This window comes from Drosophila santomea, chromosome 2R, assembly GCF_016746245.2.
Source record: "Drosophila santomea strain STO CAGO 1482 chromosome 2R, Prin_Dsan_1.1, whole genome shotgun sequence".
Taxonomy (NCBI): Eukaryota; Metazoa; Arthropoda; class Insecta; order Diptera; family Drosophilidae; genus Drosophila; species Drosophila santomea.
This window is the reverse complement of record NC_053017.2, coordinates 4,646,681-4,663,041: the sequence shown is the minus strand read 5'-3', so window position 1 is coordinate 4,663,041 and position 16,361 is coordinate 4,646,681. Positions and strand designations below refer to the sequence as shown.

The window sequence follows — 16,361 nt, the reverse complement described above, 5'->3', positions numbered from 1 at the left end:
TCCGCATAGACCAATGACTTTACATAGCCCCACAAAAAGTAGTCTAGCGGTGTTAAATCACAAGATCTTGGAGGCTTATGAAAAATCGGAACAACAGCAATCTCGTTTTGGGCCCATTCGACGAATCTACGCCTTGCTTGATGATCGTTTGGTTTCAATTCTTGCACGAGTTGGATTTTGTAAGCACGCATGACGAATTGCCAAACCAAACTGAGAATAAATCACTTGACAGCTGTTAAATCGGTCGCCATCTTGAACAGTAATGCCAACTTAAAGTTCTATACCTCTAAAAAAAACACCCGTTATATATAAATATTGCAGCTAACTAACTAACATCAAACGTCATAATTTTTAAACAAATTTTCAGTTGCAAGTTTAGTTTAACCAAAGCTATATTAATTAAATTGAGTTCTAAATGGACTGACAAGAGTAATTATATAATAATAATAACATAATATTTGCTTATGGACTTCAAAATGGTACACAATTATAAACATTTTTTATAAATTATAATCTAATTTATTAAAGTGACACAGAGAAAGTCAAATAGTATTCAATAGTAATAGTAAAAACCGGATGCATTTCTGTTTATGATTGTCTCTACTACTAAACAAATTAAGTGTGATCTAAACAGTTGAGTTTTTTTACCATCTTAGAAGCTTGAAGGCCTGAAGAAAACTAAGCGGTGGAAGACCTTTCATATATAGCCTATTTAGAAACACGCCCCATTAGATCTCCCAATGCGCAAAAATCAGAAAAACTCCGCTAATCTTGTCTGCTTCAATGGGCTGTTGGTGTTTTGCTGCTCCGGGGCGTGTTACTCCCATTTGAGATGAGTTTTTTCTTGCAGCGCGCCTTGGGGAAATTAGTTTTGTGCGGTTTTCCTTGCCCTGCCACGCCTCATTTCTATTAGGGATTTTACTACTTCCTGCCGACACCCCCTCACATTTACACCGACACAGAGACGGGCACAGAGATGGGCAGCCATAAACTTCATTTCCGCTTCCTGCGTGTGTGCCTTTTTTACATTTGCATTTACTTTTGTTTTATGGAAATTTCACACCATTTATTTGCCGCAAGTGCGAACCGGAAGCATTATACTTTGCTAGCTTTTTCGGTTATGGGTTAGGTTATAGTTTCTGTACACCATCGTGTGGTTTGGTTTGATACATTTATAATAAATTAATTGGTATGGCGAGATTGTGTGTTAATTTACAAAAAGGCTTGGTAAAATGTTTTCAATTTCATTTTCATTTTTGAAAAATATAAACATTTTGTATAACCTGATGGATTAAACGTTTTCCCGTTTATTGATTTGAATTATCCACATATTCTTCTTATTGACAGTGGCAAACGGGTACGAAAAGAAAAAATATATTTTATTGCAAGCTTATTTACAAGCTTTTTCGGAACGCAGTTTATTATTAGACAAGCATCAGCACACAAAAACAAATGCTCAGACGCCATGGGATGCTCATTTCTTATAGCATCCTCCGCAGTCGCATAAAAAGAAGTCTGCCTGGGAAAGTTTGAAGAATTTTCTGTGAAATATTTTCCAGCATTCGTTGCTGCTGCAATTGGCCGGCACCGAATGTCGCCAGTCAACGAGGACGGGGGTAGCTGAAGCTGCGGAACATATTTGAAAACACGTAGCAAACATCAAACAAATTGCGGCGGAATCCTTTTAGCCGAGCTCCTTTCAACGACAAACAGCAGCGTCTGCTGGCGCTTCCGGTTTGCTTTGCGTTATGGCAGGACATCCGTTCCGCCACCTCACTCTTTCTCGCTCTTCGAAAAAATTCAAAAAAGAAAACGAAATTAATTCAAGCGCCAAAAGTGGCGCGTTGATAACTTTCAAGTTGCCCGCCAGCCAAATGCTCACACCGCCACTTGACGTCCCTACGATTCTTACTTACCCAATTCCACGTATGCCACACGCAGTCCTTTTAGTTCCCTGCAAAGCCATTCAGCCAGCAATTCGGCAGTAGCCAAAAAATTTGTATCCCTTATGCGCAGTAAAGCAGGCCACATGCTGCGAGAGACAGACCTTGCCTGTCTGTCGTCTGGGCCCTGGATCCACATGTGTTTTGGCCCAGAGCGACCTGGGAGGTCAAGAGCTGGCCGAAAGTTCGATGGGATTCGGCCCTTTTGAGTGCTGTCCCCGTAATACAATTAATTAAAAGAGAGACATTTTTGATGGAATATTAAACTAATTATGCAAAGAATCACATTTTTTGTAAAGTTATGCTCTAATATTTTATCATACAATTTTTCACAGGAATGCATTTGCACAAGAAATAACTTTGCACGGAGCTAAATATTTATAAGAACATTTTCCAAAATGTTGAGTAAAATATTTGTTATTTTTGGTTAATTTGTTCATTTTTACGTATTTTCCGAAGCGAAAGTTTCTGCAAATCTACAATATTCTACACATATCTGCGAATTCAATCTGACCACAGTTGAACACAAAGAGAATTTAAAACAAGAGAGAACGCTATAGTCGAGTTCCCCGACTATCTGATACCCGTTACTTAGCTAGTATAAGTGCGAAGGACAGTTTTTGGCGGTTTGTGGGCGTTAGAGTGGGCGTGGCCAAAAGTTTTTTGGCGAATAGATAGAAATTTACAAGACCAATACAAAAATGAAAAAATATTACAACATTTTTCAAAAGTGTGGGCGTGGCAGTTTTGGGCGGTTTGTGGGCGTTAGAGTGGGCGTGGTAAAAAGTTATTTTGGCAAATCGATAGAAATTTACAAGACCAATACAAAAATGAAAAAATATTAAAACATTTTTCAAAAGTGTGGGCGTGGCAGTTTTGGGCGGTTTGTGGGCGTTAGAGTGGGCGTGGCAAAAAGTTTTTTCGGCAAATCGATAGAAATTTACAAGACCAATACAAAAATAAAAAAATATTACAACATTTTTCAAAAGTGTGGGCGTGGCAGTTTTGGGCGGTTTGTGGGCGTTAGAGTGGGCGTGGCAAAAAGTTTTTTTGGCAAATCGATAGAAATTTACAAGACCAATACAAAAATGAAAAAATATTAAAACATTTTTCAAAAGTGTGGGCGTCGCAGTTTTGGGCGGTTTGTGGGCGTTAGAGTGGGCGTGGCAACATGAATCGACAAACTTGCGCTGCGTCTATGTCCCTGGAGTCTGTATGCCTAATCTCAACTTTCTAGCTTTTGTAGTTCCTGAGATCTCGACGTTCATACGGACGGACAGACGGACAGACGGACAGACGGACAGACGGACAGACGGACGGACAGACGGACATGGCCAGATCGACTCGGCTATTGATCCTGATCAAGAATATATATACTTTATATGGTCGGAAACGCTTCCTTCTGCCTGTTACATACTTTTCAACGAATCTAGTATACCCTTTTACTCTACGAGTAACGGGTATAATGAGTTCAATAATTTTATTTTCCTTTCAGTAATATGACCTGAATACAAATAAACAAGCGTGGAAAAGAATATTGTCACGACAAACCCCAAAATTTTGTGGAGATCACAATAACGAATGAATATTACGGAGGCCAAAAAAAAGGCCGTATAATGAAATCGTAACCACACGAATAGAATCATTTGGGTGGTCCACAAAAAATGCAGCCAGGATAAGAGGAAATCCAAAGCAAAGGACACTTTTTCCTATGGTCAATATGTGCATATGTGGGTGAGGTGAATTATCCCGAAATGAGCTTCAATGCCAAAACGCCCTTTGTGCCTGCCAATAACTCAAGCTACCAGAAAGGGAAACTAAAAAAAATGTTTTATCTGCCACAGAGCGTCATTTACATAAAACCGATTTCTGGCAAGGTCCTGGCATAACCGAAAAAACAGGAGAAAAAACTATAGCAAACGGAAAACTTACTGGGAGGTTTATGCTGAAAATTTTAAATTAACTTTCTGATGGCTGAGGCACTCAACTGAACAAGCACATATGACAAGCCGCTTACTCCTGCCTGTAACTCCTGCCAGAATCCTGCTACTTCCTCCGCGCCGTGCTGCCACTTAATTAAGGACATTGCTCCCTTGGCCCCAGGCATGCAAATGAAGAGCGTGGCTGGGCGTAAAAAAAATCATTTTCTATTAGCAAGCAAACAATTTTAACGCCGCAGTGTAATAAAATTTCTTGGAGTGGCGGACTAGTGGGGAAATAGCGACAGCCCTCTCACTTATCAAGGCTGATAAAAAGCAATAACGGAAAAATACTTGCGCCACCCACAGGAGCAGGAGCTGCAGCTTTTCGCACCCAACAAGAGTAAGTAAAATCAGGCCAAAATGGGCAAGGCAAAGTGAATTTTTCGAGCAGACACACACTCGCATTCACCACGCTTACACACAAAGAGCGTTTAGTATGGAAATTAAATTTGCATAAATAAACGTCGACATGGGAAAGCGACAACGACAGGCATTTGTTGTAGTAGTAGTGCTGGAGGGAAAAGCTCTCTAGCAGCCAGGACAATGACAGGACAACAGCCAGGACTGCCGGCTGAATAGTGCCAGATATGGGAAAATCTACTTTCAAGCCAAAGAAATCTCAAATATGTGTTCCGAGTTGTGCATAAACAAAATTAAATACAAAGCTGAAAAAGGGGTTGACGGGAAAGCGCAACAAAATAGGCGCAATCAAAATGAATATCAAAAACATACAGTATAATAAAAAGGAAACTTATAGTCGTTTTACTCGACTATCCGATACGTGTTACTCGGCTATATCTCTACAATTTGCATGCTTAGTTCATACGTTCATACGGACAGACAGGCAAACGGACGGACACGCAGACATGTTCAGATTGACTTGGTTAGTGATTCTAATGAAGACTATATATATGCTTTACAGGGTCGCAAATGCTTTATCTACCTGTTTCAAACTTTCCAACGAGTTTAGTATCCCTTTATACTCGACAAAGGATTGGCAAAAAGAACGATACGTAAGAACGTAAACGTTACTAAGGGGAAAATAAAATACGGCATTTGAAATTTGAATGCAAGAGTGTAAAATAGGATGAACTCCCCTTTGATGGGTAAAATGTTTCAAAAATGTCTCCACAATATTTAATTCTCCGTGATTTTATAGCAAGGAAATCAACAAGTTGTTTATAAATATTCATAGGGCGTTAAACGCGTTATTATAATCAACCAAAAGAAGCCAACACTTTCTTTTCTTGCAATTATGCAAAATTAATCAAGTCAACTATTATTTACCATTAGTGAGCCGTAAACAAAGGGGCTTGGTTTTCCATGGCAAGTTATGCACATGTGTTTACCACATTCTCATTAGACTGAGTTTTCGGTGGCTGGCCTACGCCTTCGCTTAGTTTGTGTCGACGGACGAACAGGGGGCCACACAAAGAGCAATACAGCACTAATTTCACCCAGCTTAAAGTCTTCATTATTTACAATGTCGCCAAAAAATTGAGCCAACACCAGCCACAAGGCCGATGCAAACATTAGTCAAGCTTAATGGGGATGATAGAAAGTTCGGGCTTGGAATGAAGAGAGGGGATGTGGTAACAGAAGCTCGGCTTTCCTGCGGCACACCTTGACATATTTTCTTTTGGACCTCCCGAGACTTGGTGTGGGAACAATAAATAAACTAAGCCAGCGCCAAAGGAGCCACAGAATCTACACTGAATCTGCAAACAAATGACAAACAGGAGCAGCAGCCAGAGACAACTAAACAACAAACCAAACAAAACCACTGGGCGACAACGGAAAGAACCAAAAGCTCCACCGTTGCCTGTCCAAAATTTCAGGAGAGAGAAAGTGTAAAACGCAGGGACGCCGGAGTTTTGGCAATTTCCACTAGCCAAAACATTGCCAGCACAAAATTTAAGAATAATTAAGGTTGTTCCGAGAGGTCTATTCACGACATACTAATGCTTTCTACAAATAACTAAACAACTCTGGCAAATACATCATACTACAGTCTATAAACTATATTGATTTTTTTCTAGAGTTTTAGCACAACAATTAAAAGAAATACCATTCTCTTATTCCGCTGCTATTCACTTTTGCCCAAAAATGATTTATATATTTTTTTCATTTAAGTGGATAATGTTTTTTCTAATAAATCACACAAAAATATGTAAAAAGGATTTTATGTATTGGTAATTTGAATAATTATAATTTATAACAAATTATTTTAATCCCTCTTAACGGATTTAGATTGCCCTAAAATCATACCTAATGGACCGCAGCACTTAAAATAGATTTCCAAAAAGGAAAAATCGTTTAATTCCCATTTTGGAATTGGAGTTTTCTCTTCCAGGCCTTCCAAATGATATTTATGTAAATGACTTGCGGTGGGTGGGCACTTTCCCTGAAACTGTGCCCCTTGACTACCGCTGTGTGTCTGTACTTGTAGTAAGCGTTTAGCAAATATAACAAACAACCTGCGCATATATAGATACTCGGCAGGTGAATGCGTGTGAGTGTGGCATGCAAATAGAGCAACACAATTGCTTAGATTACTGTCCACAGCCAAAAAGCCGTTGTTGTTGCTCGACTTGCCAATAATTCGCCTTGTTGGGTGTGTCTGTTTGTCTGGCCTGCGGGATTAGCCAAAAGTCTGGGACAGGTGTAATTTGAAGTGGCTCTGATTCGCATCGATTTGGCAGAGGCAAAGGCAGAGGAGCAGGCAACCAGCAGGCAGCCACTTAGGTTTCGAATCCAATTTTGTAGACCGAAAGTCTCAAAACAACCTCGAGTCTCATGTTTTATTCAGGACATTGATCGCATTGTATGGCTTCCCCGAACCCACCACACATATCAAAATTTCATGTGTACACAACACTCTCGCTCTTGAATCCCATTCATTATGGACTAAAATAGAAAAGGCAAATTCGCATTTCATTTATGTGTTTAATTAATCATCCACATTGACTCCGAGCTCTCAACTTTTTTTCCATATTACATGCCGATTTTTCTATTGTTTGCCTGCCAATTAGTGATCGAAAAAAATAAAATTGTAAGCACTGCCGAGGTACTGGATATGATTCTTTAACACATGCAAGATTAATTGCCAATTACCAGGATCTATATATGTTCAATTACTTAATGAGGTATTTCCAGCAATTAACTCCTGTTCTCCCCTAGCAGTAATATGGGTGACTGCTCTACATTAGCACACAATTTACATATTTAAGTAAAATATTTATTTCCTTTACGCCCTTTTTAAGAGCATTAAATTATTACTTTTTATTTTCTATAATTTCTTAAATGAACTAGCCCTTTTGAGCTTGCTCTAGAGTGTACATACTAAACATATCGTGAATGACCATTCCTAGCTGCATCTTATAACTACTATACTTGCAACAAAGTACCCACAGGGAGCACTTCAAATTAAAATCAAATATTCGGAACAATTTCCAAAGTTGACCAAGTTCAAGTGATGACTGTAAAACTACCATAATGTCAATCAAAGTGCTGATGGGCCACATGTTGCCGGTGCACAGAAAAGGGGAAATCTGTTAAAATGCGAAGGAGAACCATTTTCGAATGGATAACATTTCTGTGGGGCAGCAGAAGGGGTACGAATACTGTTCGAAAATCAGCTTTGTAAGGTAAAAACCCCAACCTGTAGTCCACATGGGTTCCACTTGGACCTCTGTTAAGCCGCCATTCTGTGACCACAAATGTCTCTCGGCGGTGACATGTTAATTTCGAGGGAAACTTATTACAACTTGAGTGCGTGGCACCAGGGGGAGATTTTTTGGTTGAAAGGAAGCTGGCTTCTCTTTGATTTACGCCAAGCATCAAGCTCTAATTTCAGACAAGAGGCTAATTCTTGGAAAATTGGATTTGGTCGCCAAAAGTAGGGAAGGCGATTCGGCGTTCCCTAAAAGTAGATGTTCGATTTTTAAAGAGTTCTGGAGCTTTAAAGATGCTTGGCAAAAACTCAATAAAATTCCAATTACTCGACAGCGAAATAGGTTGAACAAATCGCTTTAACCGTACAATTTATTGCTTTCGGCTCTGTTTTTCCGTCAAATATTTGTTACACACTCTTCCACCGTCTCGTAAGGAAAAGGCCAAAAAGTGTTTTATAAACCTTCAATTGCTGTCAATTTATTGACAACATGTCGCCGCAACTTCCTTTTCACTCAAAACGCCTCAGGCGCCCAAAAAAGAAGGAAACGCAAGATGTCGGGGGCGGAGATGGGAAAAAGTACAGGAGGTGAAGACAAAAGGGCTGTGACCGAAATTTGTTTGCCAGCCTTGAGCTGAAAATATGACGAAGACGATTTTGGCCTGCCTTTATACTTTTATATTTTCCGCTCCTGCTTCTGTGCTCTCTCAACGCTGTTTTTGTTTGAGCCTGTGTGAGAAATGTGAACAATTTACAACAGAAATTGCTGTGTGTGCATTTGGCTGACTCGTCGTATACGCAATCAACGCGCGATTCCTGAAAGCATCGATAGCTACAACAACGCCACGGAATCTTTTGGTGCCAGGTGATTTGGAGTTGCTATAGACCAAGCCTTCAATAGAATGTAATGCGAATAAGGGGTTTCTCTAAAAAAAATTATGACACAGACTATTAATTTTTAACAAGCGACAATAATTGAGCTTATTATTATAAACTGATGCTCACAATAATTTGTTAGTTAAAATTTAATTGTAATTGTAATATACAGAAAAATGAAGCTAGTTCTCCAAGTATAAATAGTATAATAGTATGATATTTTTGTATCCTTAATGTTTTCTATAAATATTTTAATATTTTTCCTACGTCTTCAGTTGTTATATCTCGGCAATGCCAAAAGCTTGGAAATAGTTTTTTTATTGGCTGTCATATAGCCCGCCTCGCAGGGCGTATGGAAAAAGGGAAATAAATGTTATATTTTACATTTCAATTGTTTTTTATGATTGCGACCAAAGTGCACACGTACAGCCCTTGACAATTCTCGCTGGATATCTCCTCAGTTGCCCGCGTATTTGAATTTGTTTCTGTTTCTGTTGCTTTTGCTGTTGTTCTTGTCAGACGGTTGTCAATTTGGCTGCCGTGCGTGTAAATTGCACAGCAGCTGCTCGATTGACAGACCCTGTCCATGTATTGGTGGGGTGGCACTTGTGTGCGTGCTATCAGCGTTTTTCTTGATTTTATGGGGCATTGCGCCGAAATTGAAAGTGAAAAATGCCTTTCAGGTGCTTAAGTGATGAAGTGCCAATTGTCTCTCCTTTACCCCTGATTGTGCGTTTCAGTATGTTGCGCCCGTTTCCATATTGATTTCCTGTAAATTATTATTTTTTCCCCGTTTCCTGTTTGCTTCGATGGGCGAAAATTTGCGTGCAAGTTGCCCCAAAAGGTAGGCAACAAAATTTTATGGTTTCCGGCATATGTGGGTTAGTCATGAAATGCATGTTAATGCATAATGGGGGCTGATATTAAATTGCTATTTATAATTTTGTGCTTAGCATAGGTACATATATGTACACCAAATTTGTATTACAAAACGGAATATCTCCAAACGCTGGCTAAAAAACGTAAAGTAATAATTCAAGACAACATTCTATGATTGTGTCTATAGCGTTTGTTATTTATTTTCTATATTGACCCAAAATCATAAGAATGCCATAATACTTCAAAAGACTTTGCACAACGCTCTCAATTCCAGCATTCCCAAAAACTCACTTATGCCACTCAAATCAGGCAACATAAAAATGTAAATTAAACTGCAAAGCTCAAGCAACTGAGAAGAGCAGTGGAATTATAGACATTATCCAGCCGGCAATCATAAGATATTGCAACAAGAGAAAAGAGGGCCAACTCCCAAATGTATAGTTACGTCTTCAGAGCCAACTACTAAATTAAGGAACCCGGCCATAAAGCACCGGCCCACAAAAGATGAAGGAGCTTGAGAAAAGCGGGAAAAGCCGAGCGAATAGCAGCGGCAACAAACAATTTTACAACTTTAGGCTTGCGCATACATAAAAATAAATTTCTTATTTACATAGAGAAACTTTTAGGCTGCCAAAGAATCAACGAACAACAAAATAAAAAATGTAACTGAAATCAAAATAAAAACCGCAAGAAAAAATCCCCATTCCACAGCTGAAGTGGCAACAAACATTAAGAGCAGCAACATTTGCATATTCCGTATATTTGGCTTTTGCCTTAATTTGTTTGCACATATAAGCACACTCCCACTCCCACACACACACACACAATCTCAACAAAGTGACTTTGCATGTTTAACAGCTCAGCAGATAAGGATCCCGCAGAACAGGACCTTCGCTGAATCTCGATTCGGGTCAAACAAGCTTAGGCAAATATTTGAGTATGATTAAATTTGTCTGAAATTAATTCATTATTTTCGCAGATCGCTTAAATTAAATTGATTGATTATAAGCGAAAATAAAAACCATTTGGAGGCCTACTGTAATAGACATATACATAATATCAATCGATAATTGCTTTGTACTTATTTAAAATAAATAAATACCTTGGAAAGGTATGCTAAATTTAATAAAGTTTTAACTCATTCATTCTGTAGTTTGCCAGAGCACTTTAAATGACATACAAACTAGGATGGATTTAATCGCAGGAAACATTAAAATTGAATATTTTCATCATTAAACTCAGCACAATTATATAGCTGTCCCAAGATAACTCCTCTATAAATAAATATCGCAGCGAAAATGTGGAAAATTTATGGTGAGCCACATGGCGTGGAGATCGGGCCCTAACTGTTGTTGGTAACCAAGCATTAGGGCTAACGATGCATTGCGATGCTTGTGTGTGTGTGTGTGTGTGGGTGGGTGGGTATCTGTGTGAGCACATTGTATCTGTATCTGTGTGAGCCATGTTTGCTGATGCCTATTCCCAGTGCACCATTTGGCCCAGTGCTGGTTGGTTGATTTGCTTACGCCGCCAGACGCAGTCAAAAGTATATTTAGACGGGGAAATGGAGGGGAGCTTTTTTTCACAGTCATTTGGGCACATAACAATCTTTCCTTTTTTTCGCTCGCAGGACCTCTTCTTCTCTTCTCTCGCAGTGGCCATAAATATTCTGGCATTGTTTTGCTTTATTATTTTTATTGTTATTGTTTCCCCCAACAGTGTTTGGCTCTTCACAATTTATGTTGATTATTTTTATGGCGCGGTCGCTTGGTGGCCAGTCAGTCCGTCGTATCAAAAACAGGAAACTAAAGCCCGGCAATATGTCAATATATGGCATAGTCTGGGCCGTTGTTTGGTTTTTGTGTTTAACGTTTAACATGACAAATGGCCACGCCCCCTGGCTTAACGCTTGTGTTGTCAATGAATGGCGATTTATGCCCATACATACTTAAAATCCCAAACAAAGAAACAAAGGAGCGTGCGATAGCAACATGGTTGAAAAGTTATGGAAAATGTTTAGAAAGAGCCGCATGCCATGTCAGTTGAAATATGTTAACAAAGCTCACAGGTTGGAAATGGAAACGCGGTTTTTACACATACCTCAATGATAATTACGATATGAAATGCCATATTTCTTCGTTTTTAATTAACTTACGATAGTTCAAGACTATTGTAACAAACAAAGTTGGCCGTCCCAGGACCTTATAGGTAGCAGGCATACTTCTCAATTTCGAAACAAACTATTTCCGCATAAATTAAGGTAACAATTACGCAGCCAGGCATCAGCACAGATGACACATTAACAGGCATCCGCACACATTTCTGAGGTTAAGCCAGAGTTCCAGAAACAGGCATGTGGGCGATGGCTTCATGGTTGGCTGCGCACCAAGTTCTGTCTTCTGTCTGAGCCAGGACTTACCAAGTGGCTTAACCACCCAGTTGGCCAGCCACCCACTTTCCTCTGGTTTTGGGCGACCTCAAAACTCGTTGGCCTCTTGGCCTCTTGGCCTCTTGGCCCCCATGCTGATTCTTTGTGTTGGATTCAGGCTCGTGCTATTTTAGTAGCTGGCTATTAATATTTTACTTCATCCTCGATGTTTGTTTGTTTGCTTGTTTGCTTGTTTGCTTGTGTGCCTGGCTGACGCCCTTTTATTGTCGTTGTTGTCATCGTTGTCGCCGTCTTCTCTGCCATTAATACGCTTAACATGGGTAACATGATAAGCTAACAAGTGTGCTTGTCTAGGTTTTGACTTGATTTTGATGCGGTTTGCCTTCGCTGATGCTTTGCACCCACTTGAAAAGCTTTTGGCCTTGACTTGGTTCCTTCTCAAGCGGTTTTGTCAAGATTACCTTGATTTAGTGTTCCCTGCTTTGGCAGCATATGAATTCAGAGGGCATCTGAAATAGTAGAAGGGATTTTATAAGCGGAATTGCCCACGTTTTCTGTACTGGCTTAAGCTACAAAAGCGAACCTAAAAAACAAAGTTAATCCAAAACCGTTGGGTAAGAATTCATTTCACTTTATTTTGCGTCCAATCAATCTGGGGACACATGAAGTTATATTAAAGTGATTTCAGAAAATATCAAATTACCAAAACTCAAACTTTGTTTCACAAAATCCTGTATATGCCATACTCGAAACTGAATTTAATTCAATTTGCCCGCTAATGTTTTTTGCGGTGCTTCACAATGGCAGTGGCCGAAATTAATTGCAGTTCATTACAGCCATTACAAATCTACAGACCGCACATGGAAAATCAATTAAAAGCAGCGTTAGATAACAAAACATTTGCACGGCCACCGCAAATCGCTGCCGCAGAAATATAACACAAAAACATTTGAAAACTCGCTACTAAACACCAAAACAGCAGCCCGACAAACCTATGTGGGAATCCAACGCGGATCGTGTCAATATTGGCCAGCTTCTGTGGGCTGCCAATTGTTTCGAATAGATGATACTTCGAGTGTGAATACAAATGTGTTAGGAAAAGAGGGGTATTTTTGTATCTGCTGTCTATTTGGTAAAAGTTTGTAAGAGATGGATCCACGATTTGGTACCGACTTTAAGTCACTGCTAGCAATGAAATATATGTTCCCAGTGCCTTGTTTACAAGTCGCATTTGCACTTGTTTGACTTTGGGCTACTAATATACATATTCGAAATACACGCAAGTACTTGCGAGTAATCCGGTCGTGTGCAGGTGCACTTGCTCCAAGTAGGGATAGAGATTATCCCCCGACGCAGACACATGGCAAACAAATGGAGAAGCGCAGAGCAGCCAAAATGAATAAAAAGTGCAAACAAAGGATGGGACAAATTTGCATTTGATGCGCGTTTTCCTCTCCCAGAAAAACACCCACAGATACAGAACGCTCAGACCTTGGTTGGGCAAAAAGCACATTCTCGTAAACAAATAAAATCCCTCAACAATATACATAAAATATCGACGGCAGTCTGTGAGCTCTACGTGCATCTGGAGTGCATAAAAATTGCATTGAACAAAAAATTCGACCGGCAACAAGGAAAGTGTTTTTAAACTTTTAAAAGTCACAGAGGACTAACATAATATATTTACTTCGGTGAGAAACAAAATTAAAAACATGTCGATTAAGTATAGCGAGTGAAAAAATATGGTGACAATGCCATTAACTATTCAACGAAATCTCATGGTTGAGAGTCACAATGAAAAATCAACTTTAATAATTTGAACAGACTTTCAAAAATGTAAAATGATCCTTTTCTGTAAAAAGCACTTAATATTCATTTCAATTGCCTTCGAATTACATCAGTTTAAGCCGGACGTAATTAGTTCAATGCCCTTGTATTACCTCGGCTTAATTCAGACGTAATTAGTTCAGATACCCGATATGTTTATAGGCTTCTGCAGTCCGACATCAGTTTGTTGCCATCCAATTCAACTTCCCCTGGGTGATGCGTGCCGAACATCCAACTCACGATGGGGATTGCAAATGATTCCAGCATCTGTGGCTGATCCGACCGACTGGAAGCGGAATTCGTCATCAGATGCAAGGACACCTGAGACTGACACACTTTCTCTTTAAGCCAGTTGCAAAGCGAGAAATTCGCAGGATTAAGCGCCGTAATCCAACGCCTCCGCCTGCTGCAATCCGGTGCTGTTCGGATGTTGCGCCCTTGCAGCCATAACCACCAACCCAACAGTCCACTTGTGCATCGGAGCGTTTTGCCAGCGACTTAACAACATTTTGCATTCTGTCCACTGGCAGCGGGCGTTGTTACCCCGCCTCGCCTTCCACCGAACTTTCCCAGGCCCCAACTAAACGCAGCCCCCGTTTCCCCCTCGCTGCTTCCGTTTCCATCGCCGGGGAGGAACATTTTGCGTAATCTTGTTAGATAATTACCGTGTAGGGACCGTGCGGTTGCCTATCCGTGTGAGCCCCCTTCCCCCTTCCCAGTTGCACGTGTATGGGTGTCGGCCAGGTTGGTAGGCCGTTTCAATTGCCCAGCCCTCTTTGCTGCCAAACGCTTCAGATACTCAAATGCCGACCCAATTTTGGGTACAGCTCTAAATGTTTGTGATGGGGGAACGACACGGTCTGTTCTGGATATTCTTGCAAATCAAAAGGATTATGAGATTTAAAATTTATTTAAGCTTAAGCGGAAGCAACTGGTAAAGATAGATTCCCAATGCGTCCATTTTTACACCAAAAAAGTGTGCATTCGATTTTCAATTTGCATTACAATTTTATGAAATCACCAAAACCAATTATCTAATGCAACAGTTCGACCAATAACTGATTTGTTACAAACCCATATAAGGATTTTCCAAAGCCAAATAATAGCTACCTTATATGCGTTGATTGAAGGAAATGTGAGTTAAAAAAGTGGATTGGAAAATGGTTGACTTTGGGACTTAAATGCATTTATGCTCGATCAATTGGAAATCAATTATCACAGTTCTGAAAAAGTGTAAATTAAAATTAAAAGAATTCAGGCGATGGACGTGCACTAAATTTATTAACTGTTTTTTTTTTACCAAATTATTATTGTTGCCTTCGGCTTATTTTCCACTTTTACTTTTTGCGCTCGCAATTTACATAATACAAATTGCAATTATCCTTAATGCGCTTAAGCTGAGAAATTGACTGGTCAATTAAAATGAACTAATTGAATATTGGGTTGCGTTTTAAGGCCTTATTTTATTTACCTACTATGTGTAATATAAGTAACTTGTCATCTCACCTGGTTCGTAAAATTAGGCGTCCCAAGAACGAGCTTCAAGAATGTATATACAGGAAGCAGTGCCAAAATACAAATAAAAAACGAAAAATATTAGCATTTTAATTTTGATGAATTTTAGAGCTAAGCCAGCCGGGACTTTCTTTCCAAAAAATTGTAATTTTTAATCCTGAAAATTGCCATAAGCATATCTCTTGTAATAATATAACGCATATACGCATATAACTTGTAATTAGTTCCTGTAAAACCGTTGTTAGCTGTTAAAGTTCATAAAACATTTTTTGAGTGTACCGCACAGTAGTTTACCCATTAATTTACCCAGGGCGTATGTAACTGGCGGTTCTGATTCAATAAAGTGCATATGTTCTTCGACAAGCCCAATTTCCGATAGAGTCTGTCAGAGGCAGAAAGGTTGCAAAATGCATTAGCAGGGCATGGACATGCCAACAATTATTCGAATTCACTTAGAATGGTAATAATGAGGAATTTATGTAGCCTCCGCCAGATGGAAAGAGTTGCTACCTCCATTTCCTACGGGTATCTAGTAGTCGAGATAGCCGACTTCTGCCAGGCGTTACTTACGATTCCAGCTAGTCAGACGAAACTTCTTATTTGCTTACATTTACAATTTTAATAGTTTTTCAATTTTTCATTGAGTTTGTATGACTTTTCCCCCGCTGCTTTTCCGCGCCCCTCGCCCACTCGAACTTTTTGATGAACAACAAGCAGGAAGCGCCTGCAGAAAGATGGATGCCGCCAGCCGGGCCGCATAAATATTTTAGATTTTCCACGCTTTTCCAGACTTTGTAGGTGCGCTTCGAGGGGAGCGGTATGGTGCGGGTGTGGTTGAAGGGGATCTGCTATGGCAAAGGGTTGAACCAGCTGGCAGTTTCATTTTTCCAAGGCCTATTCTGGCAACTGGCAACTGGATTGTTGCCCGTTCTGGCCGTGTAGCTTCTGCCTAGTTGGCCAAACTTGGCAGCCGGCAACTGCAATGTTGACGCCGCTGTTGCAACAGCAATGCGGTGGGTAAAACGGGAGGATCCGGCCAGGATAAGGGGTCCTGTAAAAAAGCCCAAGCTGCGGATTGCTGCACAGAGCGAAATGTGTTGAAAGGCGAGGCTCTTTAATTGCTTCATATACTAACGACGTTTGAGCGACGTGTTTTCTTAATGTAGAAGTTATTTTGACAACTTCGCATATGCACATGTTATTATACATTTTAAAATCATTGGATCAACTACTGCAGCCAGTTTCAGATATAAAAAGTACAAAATTATTCAACGTGC

At 39.9% G+C, this 16,361-nt stretch overlaps 1 long non-coding RNA gene across 1 annotated transcript; it reads right to left on the bottom strand.

The window, feature by feature from the left end:
• Window positions 1-1,377: 1,377 nt before the first annotated feature.
• Window positions 1,378-15,209, bottom strand: LOC120446416. Its single transcript, XR_005615851.1, has 3 exons — window positions 15,076-15,209; window positions 1,917-2,155; window positions 1,378-1,788 (listed from the first exon to the last, which is right to left on the bottom strand). It is a non-coding gene; the product is annotated as an uncharacterized LOC120446416 (long non-coding RNA).
• Between the last annotated feature and the right edge of the window lie 1,152 nt (window positions 15,210-16,361).